The sequence below is a fragment of the Corvus hawaiiensis genome, chromosome 18, assembly GCF_020740725.1.
Source record: "Corvus hawaiiensis isolate bCorHaw1 chromosome 18, bCorHaw1.pri.cur, whole genome shotgun sequence".
In the NCBI taxonomy this organism is placed as follows: Eukaryota; Metazoa; Chordata; class Aves; order Passeriformes; family Corvidae; genus Corvus; species Corvus hawaiiensis.
Window position 1 is genome coordinate 1179978 of NC_063230.1, and position 16444 is coordinate 1196421.

The 16444-nt window shown below is 42.8% G+C and overlaps 1 long non-coding RNA gene across 3 annotated transcripts in view; it reads left to right on the plus strand.

Moving 5' to 3' along the window:
* Positions 1-732: 732 nt before the first annotated feature.
* LOC125335422 overlaps positions 733-16444 on the plus strand; it is a 49720-nt gene continuing 34008 nt past the window's right edge. For 2 of the 3 annotated variants that reach the window (XR_007207449.1, XR_007207451.1), the window contains exons 1-2: positions 733-1465; positions 1856-1977. This is a non-coding gene — a long non-coding RNA (uncharacterized LOC125335422). Of the gene's footprint in view, positions 1466-1852; positions 1978-16444 lie in introns of all 3 variants that reach the window. The other variant, XR_007207450.1, reaches the window with a different exon arrangement.

The window sequence follows — 16444 nt, forward strand, 5'->3', positions numbered from 1 at the left end:
GCCAGTCCTGCCTTACTTAGTGAAGCACAGATGAGCCACCAAAGGCTCTGGAGCAATTTTATCCCAGGGTGCAGAGGACACGGTGAGAATTAGGGAGAAAATCATGTGACCCTAAAGGTATGGATCTGCTGAGCAAGAATAACAGTGTTTTGATGAAAGCTGTCCATAGTCACAAGCAGAAATAAGCACAGTACTGGAAATCCAGACTGGGACACAAGCAAACCTTCAGACTTCTCATTGAAATGAACATGGAATTGATTGCTGATACTGAAACAGACAACCAAGAGCTTCAAAGTAATTCATTGCATTTCACAAACAATATGCACAGGAAAGACCATCAACTACAACACAAGAAGTTTCACCTCAGCATGAGGAAGGACTTCTTTCCAAGGAGGGTGGCAGAGCACTAGAACACCCGGAGTCTCCCTCTCTGGAGACATTCCAAACCCATCTGGGTGTGTTCCTTTGTCACCTGCTTCAGGTGACACTACCTTACAAGGGGGTGTGACTGCATGACCTCCAGAGGTCCCTTCCAACCCTGACTATCCTGCAAACATGTGAAAGCCGTTATCTACGGCACCTGAGGTCACTTCTTTGCCCTCAGCCTCCTCCCGCCGTAACCGCCCCCTCAGGGGCCTCGTCACCGCGCCTCGTGCCCATCCGCACCTCATGGCTTCCCGCCCTCGAGTCTCATCACCGCGCCTCGTACCCTTCCGCGCCTCACGGCTTCCCGCCCTTGAGCCGCATCACCGCGCCTCGTACCCATCCGCGCCTCACGGCTTCCCGCCCTTGAGCCGCATCACCGCGCCTCGTACTCATCCGCGCCTCACGGCTTCCCGCCCTTGAGCCGCATCACCGCGCCTCGTACCCATCCGCGCCTCACGGCTTCCCGCCCTTGAGCCGCATCACCGCGCCTCGTGCCCATCCGCGCCTCACGGCTTCCCGCCCTTGAGCCGCATCACCGCGCCTCGTACCCATCCGCGCCTCACGGCTTCCCGCCCTTGAGCCGCATCACCGCGCCTCGTGCCCATCCGCGCCTCACGGCTTCCCGCCCTTGAGTCGCATCACCGCGCCTCGTACTCATCCGCGCCTCACGGCTTCCCGCCCTTGAGTCGCATCACCGCGCCTCGTACTCATCCGCGCCTCACGGCTTCCCGCCCTTGAGCCGCATCACCGCGCCTCGTACCCATCCGCGCCTCACGGCTTCCCGCCCTTGAGCCGCATCACCGCGCCTCGTACTCATCCGCGCCTCACGGCTTCCCGCCCTTGAGTCGCATCACCGCGCCTCGTGCCCTTCCGCGCCTCACGGTTTCGCGCACCCTTGAATCGCATCACCGCCGCGCCTCGTGTCCGTCCGCACTTCAGGCCGCCATGGGTCTGCCCTCACTGTCCAGCCACCACGGCAGCAGGTGACTGGTCACCTCTGTCCTTCCATGAGCACATTCCAGCGCCAAGGACATCCTAGGTAGGTTTGAGAAGGAGATCCTCTCGTGTATTAGAGAGTCATAGAGTGGTTTCAGTTGGAAGAGACCTTAAGGCTCATCTCGTCCTTCCCCCTGCCATGGGCAGGGGCACCTTCCACTATCCCAGGTTGCTCCAAGCCCCGTCCAACCTGGCTGTGGACATTTCTAGGAATGGGGCAGCCACAGCATCTCTGGTCAGCCTGTGCCAGGGCTTCACTTTACAGCATTAGGACCCTGTAAAAGGAGAACGTGGGACTACCCTCAGGTAGGAGATGAGGGTGGCAATCATTTTCCAAACTCAGCTTTGTGGCATTCTGTTAAACTCACTCATGGCTTATTGAGTCAAATAAAATAAGTTTCGTTAATTTTGTAAATTTGTCGCCACGAAGCAGAAAGAAGACGGCTTGGTTTCTTGTCCCATTGTGAGGGCTTGAGTGGCATTTCCCCATCTCCTGGTCCACACTGGTACAAGCAGGACTGAAGCATTCAGATAATACTAAATGCTGAAACTGAGGTAAGTAACAAGAATCAAGATAATTCCTTATAGAATAGTTTCATAGTTGGTTAGAGCAGGGTGCTAATAACACCAAGGTTGTAGGTTCAATCCCTGTACATGCCATATATATTTAAGAGTTGGACTCAATGATCCTGGTGGGTACCTTCCAACTCAGAATATTCTGTGAATCCAAATCAGTATTTGCTCTCTACCATCATGTTTATTGAAATGAAGCAAAAATACAGAAGGTAATTGAGGCAGTTTCCTGAAAATCAAAAAATTCTCCCTGGGACTCTCATTGTTCTGAAGCTTATCCTCCTGTGTGTCACTCTAAACTCTATATTTAATCAACTTACTGTCATTGATCAGCCGCAGTAAAGCAAGGCTGCAGTTCTGATGGGATATTACTGCATTTTAGCTGAGCACCAGAAACATTTCTTAATGATGAGATCTGTTGGGTAGTTAAACTCTCTTCCAGTGGAAATCACAGAGGCCCTGTTTTTACAGCCATTTGTAATTCCATTGTACAAAATACTCTGCAAGCAGCAGTTCCAGGACAGGAGCAAGCCGATGTTCTCTCTCCAGGATTTTGGGGAGTTGCTCTATGAACCATGGGTGTTAGGAGCTATGGAAAAGCTGGGATTTCCCAGCTGTCTTGCCTAGATTGTTTACCCCTGTGTATAATTAAGAGTTCACTTTCTAAGCTCTTCAGAACTTTCTGGAAGGTGATAAGTAACCTTGAATCACACCAAATTCATTGAAATTGATCCATTTTCAGTGATAGAGACAGGTTACGTCTGCAGAATCAGGTTCTTTACAAAATGTGGGAATGGATGAGAGCAGCCTTCATTCAAAATTTGAATATAGTATTGATATATTTATTCCTCTTGGTTATCAACATTTTCACACTTTACAGTAGTAACAAAAGCATTAAGTTTGCATTTAAGTCTCCTTATTCCATAGCTAAAACACTGAACTGTGAAAAAGATTCCAGACTATTTTTCTCAGATCATCTGTAGGTGTCCTGTGTCTGCTGGCTTCATTTGGGAACTGAAGGATGAAATGGAACAAAAAACCAGAGAGTGGTATCTCAAAATTGCCTGATACCCAGATATACCAGAAATCTCATTAAAATATTGTGTATTAGAGTTCCATGAAATGTTCTCAATCAAAAAGGTCTATGGAAATATCCCAAACTATCTAAGGAGGTTACAGAAAAGGGTGAAGAGAAGAAAGGATGCAGATTTTTAAAGAAGTTTGGCAATGCTGAACAGAATAAATCTCTAGTGGGAAATAGGGGGGAAAATCAAGAATTGTTTTTGCCTCAGCACTAAGTATTACAGAAATACTCTGCTTTGACTGATGAGAGGAAAAGACAGGGAAAGAGAAGATGTTTGGAATGTTCACTGCCCAGGCAGTGGAGGGGTTTGAAATGTGCTCTGGTCCAGCTGTGTTCTGTCACACAGCCACACGTAGGCAGCCCTTGGTCTGCCTGCCAGGACGTGCAGGTAAGGGTGAGTAGTGTTGGCTCGTGCCACCTCCCAGCCTGTCTGTGCACAGCAGGTGCTGCAGGCTCCCTGCCAGCTAAAGCCACCTTGTTTTCTCGGGTAGGCATTCTGCAGGGTTACTGGAAAACTGCTTCAAGTGGCCATCCCATACTGGGGAGTGTTTTTCACAACGTGGACTGATTCTAATGGACCCTAGAGGGCAGCTGGTATTTTCTAGTATTTGCTATGGCACTTCAGGAATGAAAAAAACTCTTGCCAGACTAAACAAGGCTAAATTAAATGGACAAATATCCCTTCTCTGGGACAAGTGCAATAACTTCTAGTTATAGGGCAGTGGAGGAACTGACAGCATCGTTTCTTTTGGATACGATGATGTCACAGTGCACAGCTTTGGTCTGTTGACTGAGGCAGATTTTGTATTCCCATGTATCTTATCATCAGCACTTTCAAATCCATTTTACCCTTTTGAGGAAGGGAAGTGAGAGTTGGAGGTTGGATTTTTATTAGGCACAGCTGGTCTGAGGGACGTCATTTGTTCCTAAAGCCAGGGCTGTCTTTCATATGAAACCATGGGGTGGATGGTGGGCAGGGGGAATCACTCGAAGTAGTTTCAACAGCTGGGGGTCAAATTATAGGGAAAAGTGGAGAGAAGTAAAATTTATAATCTATAATTTGAAACCAAAATAAGAATGAGACAAGCTTATTTGAAGGACTGGAAGGAAAAGGATGTGATATATGGCCTGATACAGCCAAGCAAAATGAACACTGCCATTGCGCTATTACTTTGCAGACAATCCAAAAAAACCAAAAGGGCCTATTAAGGCTGTCTCTGTGGAAATCTAATTAGGTCATACAAACAATCTCTGTTGTTAATAGGACCCTTTAGCCATACACGGACACCTTAAGAAGTCTGTAGCAGATATAGGAGAGATTTTAATCTATGATGGGAGTAAGAAGTGAACGAGAGCAAAGAAATAACAGATGAGAAATTGGCATAGGAAAGAAAAGGTCTATAAAAGTATTATATTAAATAGAAGTATTGAAGTAGGAGAGGAACGTGAGAGCCTAATTCTTCCCTAGAGGTGACGTTGTCCTATTATGTGAGACATGATCTGCTTTGTTTGCTTGAACTTAAGGGAATGGAGAAGAGGAATTGGTAGGAAACAATGCGTTTTGAGGGGGGAAGAAAGCTTCCAAGGGAAAGTGTGGGAAAAACCATGTTAAAAGAATGTGTTTGACTAGAGTGACTGATAGCAGTGACCACCTCGATCATCCTAGTGAAAGAGATAGAGAGGAAAGTTGGGTGTAAATTAAAATAGAATTACAACAAGTCCTGTGAGACCACTTCTGGCTCCAGGACATCATGCAAGAAAGGTGTCAAAGGTATGTGGGTCCTTGCTCGGTGCAGACTGGACTTGGTGAGACAACAGCACCAAGTGATCCACTCACACCTACACTGCAAGTGTGGTCCTTCTTTACACTTATCTTCTCTCCCTCCCAAGTTTTCAGGTAGCAAATAACTGTTTCACACCTATTACTCCCATTATGTCCCAATAATATTCTGACCACTTCTCTAGCACAGAACCCCACTCCTGTACTTGTTACAGCTAGGGGTTGAGTAATATTTTTATGAGCATGTCCTAGAATCTTGAAAGAGTTATGGACTTAATCACAGCAGGATACTCTGTGGGCCAGGAAATGTTCATGTTCTATAGCAGTGTACCTGGAGAGGGAGAATTTAACATCTGAATATCTGCAGAAAGCACACACTGAATGAGCAGTTGTTCATGACATCCTTGGGGTGTGCTGTTCAGTCACCAGTGGGTGTACGGTATTCCCATCACCTGAGTCCTGGAACTAGCTCACTTGGGGTGAATTTGCAGGTGGGATATTCACAGTGGCCTAGTTCTGAGCTGCTTGCAACAAGCAATATTGCACACTAACACAAGTAGTAAAGCATAATTTGAAATTTCAGAATGTCACAATCCACTTACTAATGGCTCAATACTGTAAAGAGCCTAATTCAGTACTGACACAGAATCTTCCCTTGGATATTTAAGTCCCACTGAGTCCGGTACTAAGAGAGTCAAACCATGAGAAAAAAAATACTTATGACACCTTCATATGCATTTTGATCCAGCAATGCATGGCCCTACAGCATTTTATCAGCAGTATTTAAGCTCCTCAATACCCATATGAAAAACAGAGGGGTTATACTGCTTTGCTTATACTGTCCTGGTTCATTTCCTAAAGATTGTATGGGAGATCTACAGTTCAGCTGGTAAAAAGCATCCCATCCCAATCCTTAGCTCCTCATGAAGGAACACTGCAAGTGTAGCTGTCCCAGGGAAGGAGATGGCTTAGGAGATCTGTTGGGCTTCCTTTCTGCCCTGTTTTCTATGACTCTGTCCTGTGTTCCATAAAGCAAATCTGACACTCCACTGCATGGATATTTAGCCTTGCTAGCAGCAAGTTATAGCTAGACAAACCCCAGTGAAGGGACTGTGTCTACTCGTACACTGGATAGTTTTTACCAGTATATTTTGCCTAGAAGTAGGAGCAAACTTGGAATACTGCTAGTCTGAGGAGGAAGTCAGGGATTTTAGAAGCAGCTCTGAAAATAGTATGAGCTACCTATAGCAGAATTCCTTCAAACTCAACTATATAAGTGTATAGGAATCTACAGGAAAATATCCTCATAGATCACTTTATTCACAAATCTGTCATCTGTTGTTGCATATGCAAATGAAGCAGTCAGAGAGCTGCCCAGCGGTTCACCCTGCCATGACTGAGCTGCATTTCATTTCAGATTGGGATGGAACTTGTTTACAATAGATCTCTGCTTATTGCAAGTGAAACTGCAGAAGTTCGCGACCAGGGGTTTCGAGAAGGCCAAAAATAAAGAGTACAAAAGCTAATTTTAAGTATTTCTAACAAAATAAGCAATCTATATGCCAGTTATATACAGGCACCCTGTATATCAGCAAGTGCCCCCACATACAGGAAACTCGAGGCAGTGCTTTGGTAGCAAACCAGCGGAGCCGGCACGGTGTTTTGCTGGTGACATCATCACTGCTGGATGGCTCTTTGGAATAAATAACCTCTTCCACATGTCCCTAAGCACACAGCTCCCAAAATAAATTTCAATTGCTGTAAGGCTCAAGGACATCCTAAATCACCTTGGGTTAATAAAGCAGTAGAAATAGAGGAGGAAGGAGTCCAGGATTTGTTTTTATTTCACTAGAAATACTTCAGATGAAGCAATTGTTAAATGCATTAGATACAATGCGGGGCAAGCAGGAAATAAAAGCATGAAGGTGGGAGAGATGTTTATATCAGATGAACATACTGAAAACCTGGCAGGACATACTGCTCTAACTTGTGCATTGCCAGACTGGAAACCGTGGCAGCATTCAAGATTGGTTGAGATTCTGTAACTGTTTAATGAGCAGTGTTTTTGTCAAGAGTCTTTGCAGAGGGTTGTGTTAAATATTTCAGAATACAGAGGAAGTTTAATGTGAAACTTCCCTGACAAAAAAAACCCCACAAGAACACTTTCATTCTCACTCACAAACAGCAAAGTAGATATCAGTGAAGGACAAGCAAATATAACTTCCACTTAGACTTAATCTGTAATTCTGGAGTGTAAATGGTGCCTTTATCTCTTGCTCTGAACAGGGAAAATTTACGAAGATACGAATAGATGTGTTATGGATGAGTAATGCCAGTTTATTTAGAAGTGTCCAGAGCAGTTGATCTTCCAGGAACTACCAGGTGAAAATGAGTCCTCAGCCAGTTTATGCTGGCTCTCTCTTTAAAGAAGTTGGATTTAATTATTCTGATGTGGTCTTTGCTTATCAGTCTGTAATACAGGGGAAATTGTCTCTAGAAACACTTTTGCCTTTAACATGCCCTGTCATTGCAGCAAAAGGTAAACCCTGTTCTAATACTCAGCCTGCGTTTCAGTGCATTTTTACGAATTTTGGCTGCAGCTTCAAGCCTTGCACATCTGTGTGATGCACCACAGTGAATAGCAGGGTTGCATTCCCTGAGACTTTGTGAAGCTGGAATTTTATTATTTAAATAATAATTGGAATATTATTAATATTGATTAGGTTCCAGTTTCTAAAGACATACAACGTATATGTAGTAGAGGTGTAAATAAATTCTGAGTGCACAGTATACAAAGGATCTTGTCCCTACAGCTAGAGAAGGGATGAGGTATTTCTCTGCATGTGGTGGATGCTTTCTATACATCAGGATTGCCTTCTCCCTCTGCCCCATTATGGTTTTTTCTCCTTCCAATGGATAATAACAAAGTATAAAAACACAAGAACCTGCCCTGAATAGTGTTTTACTCCCAAGACCTATAGGGAAACTGTTTTCAGGAGTTGCTACCTCTGGACAAAACAAAGAAGAAAATGAAAAGGTCCTGAAGTTGGAGCCATTTTTCTGCTTTTTGTGAGAAAAACCAGGTTTAGCTTACAAGTGCAATGGGAGAGGTGGCCAGTGTCCCTTTTTCTTTTTTTCACATGTTCTACTAAAGAACACAACACCATCTTGGTTCATGAGAGAAAATTAAAAAAGAAAAACACTTGCTAACCTAAATGGTGGGTGGCTTTTGATTGGTGTCATTTGGCATGTCCTGTGGTGTGCAGCTGAACCGGACTGAGAAACTGTGACATGCAGGCTCTCAATCAGAGAAGTGTACATTCAGAAGTCCCATTACACCACTCATCTCTGCCATTGCTGAGTTTTTCCCCACAGTGCAGTATCTCTTGTCATTTGTTCAGCGCTGTCTTAAAACAATTTGAACATCATGGTTTCACAAGTTCCTTGCAGATTGCACTTACCATTCTGCATTTCATCCCATCCTACTCATTCCATTCCCCAGAGAAGCTGAGGCAATCCCTTCCACTGCCTAGTGTGTTCACCTTGCCCACCATGGCCAGGGCAGCTGCCAAAGGTAGAAGTGAGCAGGAAGCAGTGAAGGAGAGAGCAGAGAGGAGCACCTGGCCCTGTGACATCACATTAGTAAGAGCTGGTTTAAAATTTCTGTCAATGACAGGCAGTTCAGAGACACTTGACAGTTTTATCACAGCAGACCACACTGTAATTTCACTGCTTACATGGTGCATGTGCTTGCATTTTACTGGTGTTCGTCCACCTCCCCACCCATCTGCCGCAGTTAACTGAGTGCAGTGACTTGAGACACAAAGTTATTTGCTCTCATTCTCTCTCTGTCCTATACCACACCACACTGAAAATGCAGTAGGGAAGAATGCCATCTATTTATCCCATTTCCCGGGAAATACTGGCAAAGACTGGATGTTTTAAAAACTCTGAATAGCACAGGAGTTTGAGTGTTCCACTGAGTGGAATTTTCATCTCAGATGCATTTTTTTAGAGACTTATGCCTTTTATGAGCATTTCACCATGTATTTGCTGTGTAGAAATGGTTCTCCCTGTCCCAAATCCAACCCCATATCCTCTGTCCTACCTCCCATGTTTATAGAGAATGTCATAATCACATGGTGCTGTTGTTGTGCCTGTCACAAAGCAGGTATGTCTAAATGGCAGCCTTTCAGGATTCTAGCTCCCTCTTGCAGAGAACTGCAGTTGCAACTGTTTTCAGCTCCATATCCTCACCTCAGACACCTTAAAGACTATGGAGTGGCATAGTGCTGTTTTGGAGGTCCTCATCTTCATGTTCTAAAAGCTCTCAGCTTAGTTAAGTGTGTATTATAGAGATCCCAAACCACATCATACTATCATACAGCACTTGAAATCGTGCATATAGCAAGCCAAACCTTTACATTAAATCAGCTGAGACAGAGACCTTGACACTCGTTTCTCAGAAGCAGAAGTACTAAAGATGCCTGCATTAAGGTTTTTTTAAGCCATTAAGATTTTTTTAAGCCTTTAGTTGCTCCACAGTCCTTCCACAGAGAGACTTATGTGGCAAACTCTTAAGTGTGCAAATCAAGATTGGTCTCAAGACTATTAGCATGTGACAGCACGGCCATGCTTTTCCATGGCAGCAGGGCACAGTGCCTGGGACGGAGGGAACGGAGCTGGTGGGAGACCGGGGTGTGCTCCCTGACCTCCCAAGAAGAGAGCCCAAGTAGTCTCTGACAAGCCTTGTCCTTCACACCCCGAGACCTTGCTATAAGCACTGTTCCTCCAGACCAGTCAGGGCAGCAAGAGGAGGGCTGGGACAGAGGACAGCAAGCCCAGGGAAGTTTAGTTTAGCAGGCTATAAATCCCCCTTCCCCTCCTCCCCTCTTTATTGCCTGTCTTTGGAAAACACAATCCGATATAAACCAGAGAGAGTGGAAGCAGGGCAATAAAACGGTACGGCAGGAGCACGAGTGTCGCAGGGGTGTTATATTACTGGCATTCCAAGTGGCTGATGTCAGGCAGTGAGCAGCAGGGCCCACAAACCCACCAGGGCAAAGAAATGTCCCAACTGTCCTTTGTGGCCCTGTGACATCCCTTCTGTTCAGATCCATTCTCAGCTCTTACACTATTCATCTCTTCTGCCCTTTGCTACTCCCAAATCCTTGCATTATGATTTGAGGGGCTCTGGTTTCCAAGCTGTTCAAGTTGAGCACTCAGGCCTTTTGACCACAAGTCAAGATATTCTTGAAACTCATGATGCGTTGTCTGATCCATGTGTAACAGGATCAGCAGTGCCACACTTACAAAAATTATTTCTTGATGTGCACATGGCTGGATTAAAATAGATGTGTATTGATTTGTTTTAAAAGTTAATTTATGTGAACTCTACTCTTTTTAGATAGGGCCAAGAGACCAAAACTGGTTAGCGGTTCTGAGTGCCCTACTTGAGTGATGGTTTTCACAGGACTGGCTCCCAGCATTTTCTGAAAACCAGGCACCTTTAAGGTACTATTAATTGTCCACTTAAAAGAGTTTTCAACTGTCTTTGCCAAAGCTTACTGTGAAAAATTGATGGAAAGACACTTAACCACAAGTTCCGAGGTATAGATACTGCTCAGAAACTCAGACATACTTCCATTCATAGGAGCTGGCACAAGTATGATTTCTTGGGGCTAAGTTTCTTTCTCCTCAGTTGTCTTCAGTTAGGTGTTTGCTATAAATTAACTTACAAAGCCCATTTAATTGGTAGACTGAAAGAAATATCTCTGGAAAAGAGTTCATCCTGCTTTTTTTTTCGGATACGGTCACACAATCAAAATTAAGCCAGCTTAAGTCAAGATGCATAACTCATGTTTTTCTCTGGCTTCTCATTGTTGGTATTGTTCAGAGTTGGTTTGGGTTGGATCACTTTTCTGATTCGATTTGTTCCACCGCTGTATGAATGCTTGCTGGCACACGAGGCATGGGGAAACATGCAGCTAAGGACAGGGGAATATGAGGTGAACTTTTGGGGACAGCCTCCCCTTAATGTGGACTTACAGCAGCCCTTTAACAGCAGCCTCAGAGATGCCTACCACGATGGCTTTGTCATCCTCTAGGTTTGCACATCTTTCTGTGGAGTTAGGAGATGTAACAAACTTAGAGACCTCACTTTGGACAGCCAAAGTTTGGTGAGGTGAATCTCGCCATTTTTTATCATTTAAGTATATTCCAGTTCTGAGGAGTACTCAGCAGTGCCAATATGCTCACTGAAATGGTAAATTCTGAATGTATATTCACTGAGCCCTGGGCTTGAATTTCTCGGCCATTTTATAAATATGACACATGTACTCTGGGGTAGTTTCAGAGCATGTTGGGAAAAAAATATCCAAATTAACTTTTGAAGTGGACAAATTAAAGCATAGTAAATCCCTGTGTAGACACTCTTCCTGAGTATCAAAGAGGCCTTAATTCAGGTCAACCTAATTTATTTTGTATTGAAGTAAAACAAATCAAATAAAGGTCCCTTTAATCCTAAATGAGAGTGCCTGTGCAGGCCGGTGGAGGGGGCTTAACGCTATTCAGAATTTAATGGCATTTGATAGCAATTACTTAGAATAATCTCCTTGATGAGGTTTTTGGACACTCCTCTCAAATTCAGTAGCACTGTTTGTTTAATTATATGGAATAAAGATGACATTGAAGAGTTAACGTTGGAAATGCAATTCCAAAGGGTTTTCTGTGCATGAAATATTGAGATTTTGGGTGACCAAGGAAGCAGGAAAAGAACATGTGGTAATCTCATCATTACAGATGTGCATTGCTCTCCATGTCATTTATTTGTACACATTTCTCCAAGTCTGCATAGCACTTATTTTTAGATCTGATTTAACTTTTTGGTTCAACACAGCACTCTGAAGAGAAAGCTGTTAGATTAATGGTTGAGTTTCCTGGTCTACATAGGAAGGGAGGTTCTCTTCATTCTCTTCTCCATCCAGACGGGTATTCAGTGTACAGAGTATCATACTATTTTGCATGAACATATAACACCTTTAATCCTGTGATCCTAAAGTGCCTTTAAAATGTCAGTGAGCAAAGCCTCTGTGCTGCCCCTGAGAAAATCAGAGAAGTGCTGTTATCCCAGATTTACAGATAGGAAAGACACGACCCTAAGAAGTGAATTGTCTTGCCTAAGGTCGCACACAAGGAGAGAACGACTGCATGGAATAAAACCAATTCTTCTAAATCCCCGTCTTGTGACTCAGTCACAAGACTGCCCTTCTCTATTGTTTTATAACAAGCCTTATTTCCACTATCTCCCCTTCCAGAAATTCTGCTGTCAATACAGTCCTTTCTGTGGTAGCCACATTGTCTGGCAGTATCTGTTAGGAAAGATGGAGAAGTTACTGGTGGTATGGCTTAGAGCTGCCGTGGCACTTGAGTGTGGTGAGGTCTTTCTGCTCCTAATCCATTGTATCAGCTCCTGGCAATTCAAACCCTGTCTACTGAATTGCTGGGGGTGAAAGGTCAATGCATTAAGCATAGCAGATTAATACACTGCAGTAAATCCCAGAACCAGCACTTTAAGGAGCTAGTAATATTTCACACGTGATTGTTCTACCAATTGATTGCACCATCTTGTGAGTGCGTTGTGTGTGTGTATTTCTTTGACTCCATTTACGAGCTTTCCCAAGCTCCCCTGTTTAGTGGAGATTGCTGTGTCCCACACTGGTTGCACTTTGATCAGGGAAATTCAATACCTGAGGTCTGGGCTTTATAGGAAAGCAAGGTCCAGATTAAGGGAATTAGCCACAGTATATCACAACTAATAAAAGAGTGATTGAGCCCCACCACAGTGCTGCCCCAGGGGACGGGAGGAAAAAGGAGGGGGGCAGTTAGAGGAGGGGGAGGAAGACTTGCAGATGAAGCCATGTCTGTAATTAGAAATGAATAAACCTGCTATCACATCATGCTTCTTACGGTTCTAGCAACCAAAGCAACATCTTTTCACAAAATGTTGCAGCTATAGCCTTTTCATTCCTTTTTTCCTTTACTGTTTCTTCCTGTTAACCTTGTCCATTTCCACATTTTCAGTGCAACTAAATTACAAGTCCTTTTAGGAATTTTGTGGAGAAATAAATCGCGTATTTGACTGATTCTTATGTCCATTTCATGACAATGATTAAATAACTCGGTTCAGTAGAAGCTGCAATTTCAGACACTTGACAAAAACAGGAGTAGGAGCATCAACTGGTGTGTGGATGCTGGGATTTCTCTCAAGATAAGCCTTGAGAGTTTTGTAAAGAGCTGCCTATTGTTATTATGAACCCAATCAGAATCATCTATCTTCCATTATCCATACTGCTTTAAAGAAAAAAAAAAAACAAACCAGATCTGAGCATGTAGCTTGCTCTTGGACTAAGAAAATTGCTGCAGTGATTTTCTTGGACGGTTTTCACAGTAATATGCCAAGACATAGTGTAACATCTACATATCTAAATCAGGAGATAATAGGTTTTATTATTTTACAGACAGTGATTGAGGAAAGATTGCTGATCATTCTGTCAGAGAATCAGACTGCTGCAAAAGCCAAATTATTCAGTTGCAAAAAGACTTTGTATAAACTGTCTTCACTAAGGCTGTGAGCTTCACTTTGTTCTAATTTCCTTGCCCTTTTTTTTCCCACGTTCTTAATCCAGACAAAACTTCCCTTGAGTTTTTCTTATTCTTTTTAAAGATATTTGCTTGAACTAGGAGTGGCAAAAAGGCCCAGCACGTAATGCCTGTGTCTGGTATCTCCTTTGTCATACACACGGCTAGGGCTGGGTACACTGACAGAGGTGCGGTTGTACATGAGCAGCTTTGATTTGTTTCCCAAACTGAGCACTTGATTTTTCAGTTTTGATGTTCCTTGTCCATGATACTTGTTTGGAAAACAAATACAGAAAAGTACCTAATTTTATAGTGTCTCTTTGCATTTAGGTGTCTGTTAATGTAATGATTTTGATGCTTATTAATTTGAATCTGCAAAAGCATTTTAGCATACACCTAATCTGACTTGTAGTGTGTTCTAGGATTTTTCTTGGAGTCAAACACAGGGTTAAGTGCTTCTGTTAATCAGAGTTGCAGCAATTTAAACTAGACAGTAAAAGGAGGAGCGTATTAACCATACTTAGTGCCTTGCAGAATTTTAGGATTTCTGTGTGTTGGATACATCCTCTCCAATGACAAATTCCTATCTTTTTTACTAAATCTTTTCATTTCAATACTCTTCAGCATTCCAGCGTGAACAATGGTGGGCACTGAGGCCAGTGGAAAGAGTGTGTTGAACTAAGTGCATATTTGATCAGGTTCCTAGAATCCATTTTCACATATTATTTATTATTACTGTTTATTATTATGGTATAAAGGAGATGGCTACATAAATAGATATTCTGTCTAATTAGGCTGGTCTGCCTGAAATCCTCATTCATTTGCCAAGATAATGCATTTTCAGTCAAATGGCACAACAGCATTGATTAATCACAGTAACTCTTGACTGTTTTTTAGAACAACTGACCATGCACAGTATTTTGAAAGCATAGGCAAATTTTTTTTTTGTCCTCTTGTGCCAGCTCATTAAATTTGCCCCAAGTTTTCAGAAGTACATAATTTTCTTCCAGGATCAGGATTTCTTGCTTTCTAACACTTTTGTTTTCCTTGAGACCTGGAATCTTCATGCCAAAGCACACATTTGTGCTTGTCTCATTCTCTCTAAGCAAACCAGGTTCCCAGCATCCTCAGCTTTGATATCATTACAAGAGGAGATACAAAAAATGAACAGAAAATAATGTTCAATTCAAGTTAGTTACGTTGTGAAAACCTATCAGTAATTGAAGACAAATGGTTGGTTGACTTGAGCAGGAAATTTTGGTTCAATGTCAGTTCCTAGAAGGATTTTCCTCCTGACACAATTGAGCCATTTCTTTGAATTGTCTGTCAAAAGTGGGCTAAACTCAACAGCAAAATTATATGTATTAGTTGAGACAGTGACAGCACTGAAATGTATTAAACTTGCCCAAGTACGAGCAAACCCACTTTACTGTGGTACAGAATTTAAGCACTCGGGAACATACTATTTTATTTGAAATGAAAATGTAAATACGGTGGAGAATTTCAGTTTTGTAATCACCTGCTTTTAAAAACTTAAACCTAAACTTTGTGTCCCATGAAATCTTATTAGATGTGCTCTTACGCAGTTTGTTTCCTCTCAGTAATTAAAGACCAGCTCAGGCAACTTTGTGTGTGACAACACAGCAACTCTACCTTCTCTTACTGAAGGTGGTCAATGCTGAGTAGTTCTTCCCCCTCTAATCTCCCAGTATCACCTGTGATTCTGCATTACTCATAGTTTGTGCTGGTTTTGATTATCTGCTTTCATTATTTCATTATTCTTCTGCCAGATAACTGGGAAAAAAACCACAAACCCCACTTTCTCTAAAAAAACCCTTCTAATTGTCACATGAGATGATGCCTTTAATCCAATGTCCTGTGCATGAATAGACCATGGATCTGGGTATCAGTGAGACAGAGTTGTCAGGGAAATCATGTCAATAAACAAACCCGTTTTAAATGTAAAAAACCCAGAGCAATCAATGTACCTAATGCAGTTCAGCTTTTCTTAGCATCCCCAGTCCAGTCCCTTATACCCCTCCAAGCTACAACTAGTATGAGCTTATTTCACTGTCCTGAAACTTTAACATTTTAATGAGGCAAAGTTTTGTCCCACAGAAGCTAAACTCTACCAGAAACACCTAGGTAGGAGCCAAATACTGAAAGTCTTTATGTACACAGTAATCCCTTTCCATACAATACTGCCATACAGCTAAGAAATTGATTTCTTTCAGAAGAAAACAATAGAGCAGCACCCATTAGTTCTTAGTTAAATATTAGATGAAATTACTTACATGCAAAATGTATGGCATTCATTCAGTACAGGATTCAGACTAGTTTTTTAACCGCTTTGTTACTTTTTCCGATCCATGAACAATTTACATGGTGAGGGATTAACTACCACTTATTTAGGTATTTATTCCTGCTTCTGTTCAAGTGAATGGTAAAATTTTGATAGGTTTGAACAATGAAGAATCAAGGCTGATAAAAAGTCTACTGAAGATTCCCATCAATCCCCATGGTCTTTGCAGCAGGATCCCACATGAGTATAAACTTGAAGCAGCTCAGTGGAGTTACTTAGAATAACCCAAAACAAGTCTGTAACTGTAACTTGAGCCTGTTTTATAAAGTGGCAGGAAATGAAGACACTGCTGATGGGCAGAACTCAGGAAATTGGTTAAACCCTTCAAAATCTCTCTTTTGAGATCCGTCTCCACAAGCAGCAGATGAATGCTACCAAGTGATGCTGAAATGCCAGTGAGCAGGGCCAACCCACATCAACTGTTTCATGACTGCTTGCCAGACAAACAGATTGGTTGTCAGAGCAGCAGGAAAGAAATACTTGGACTGCCAATAACCAGAAGGTGAAAATCTGGCAAGGTCAGTCCCTCCCTTGGATCCCAAGGCTCGGGTGTTGACTTCTGATCCCTCCTGAGAATATGATA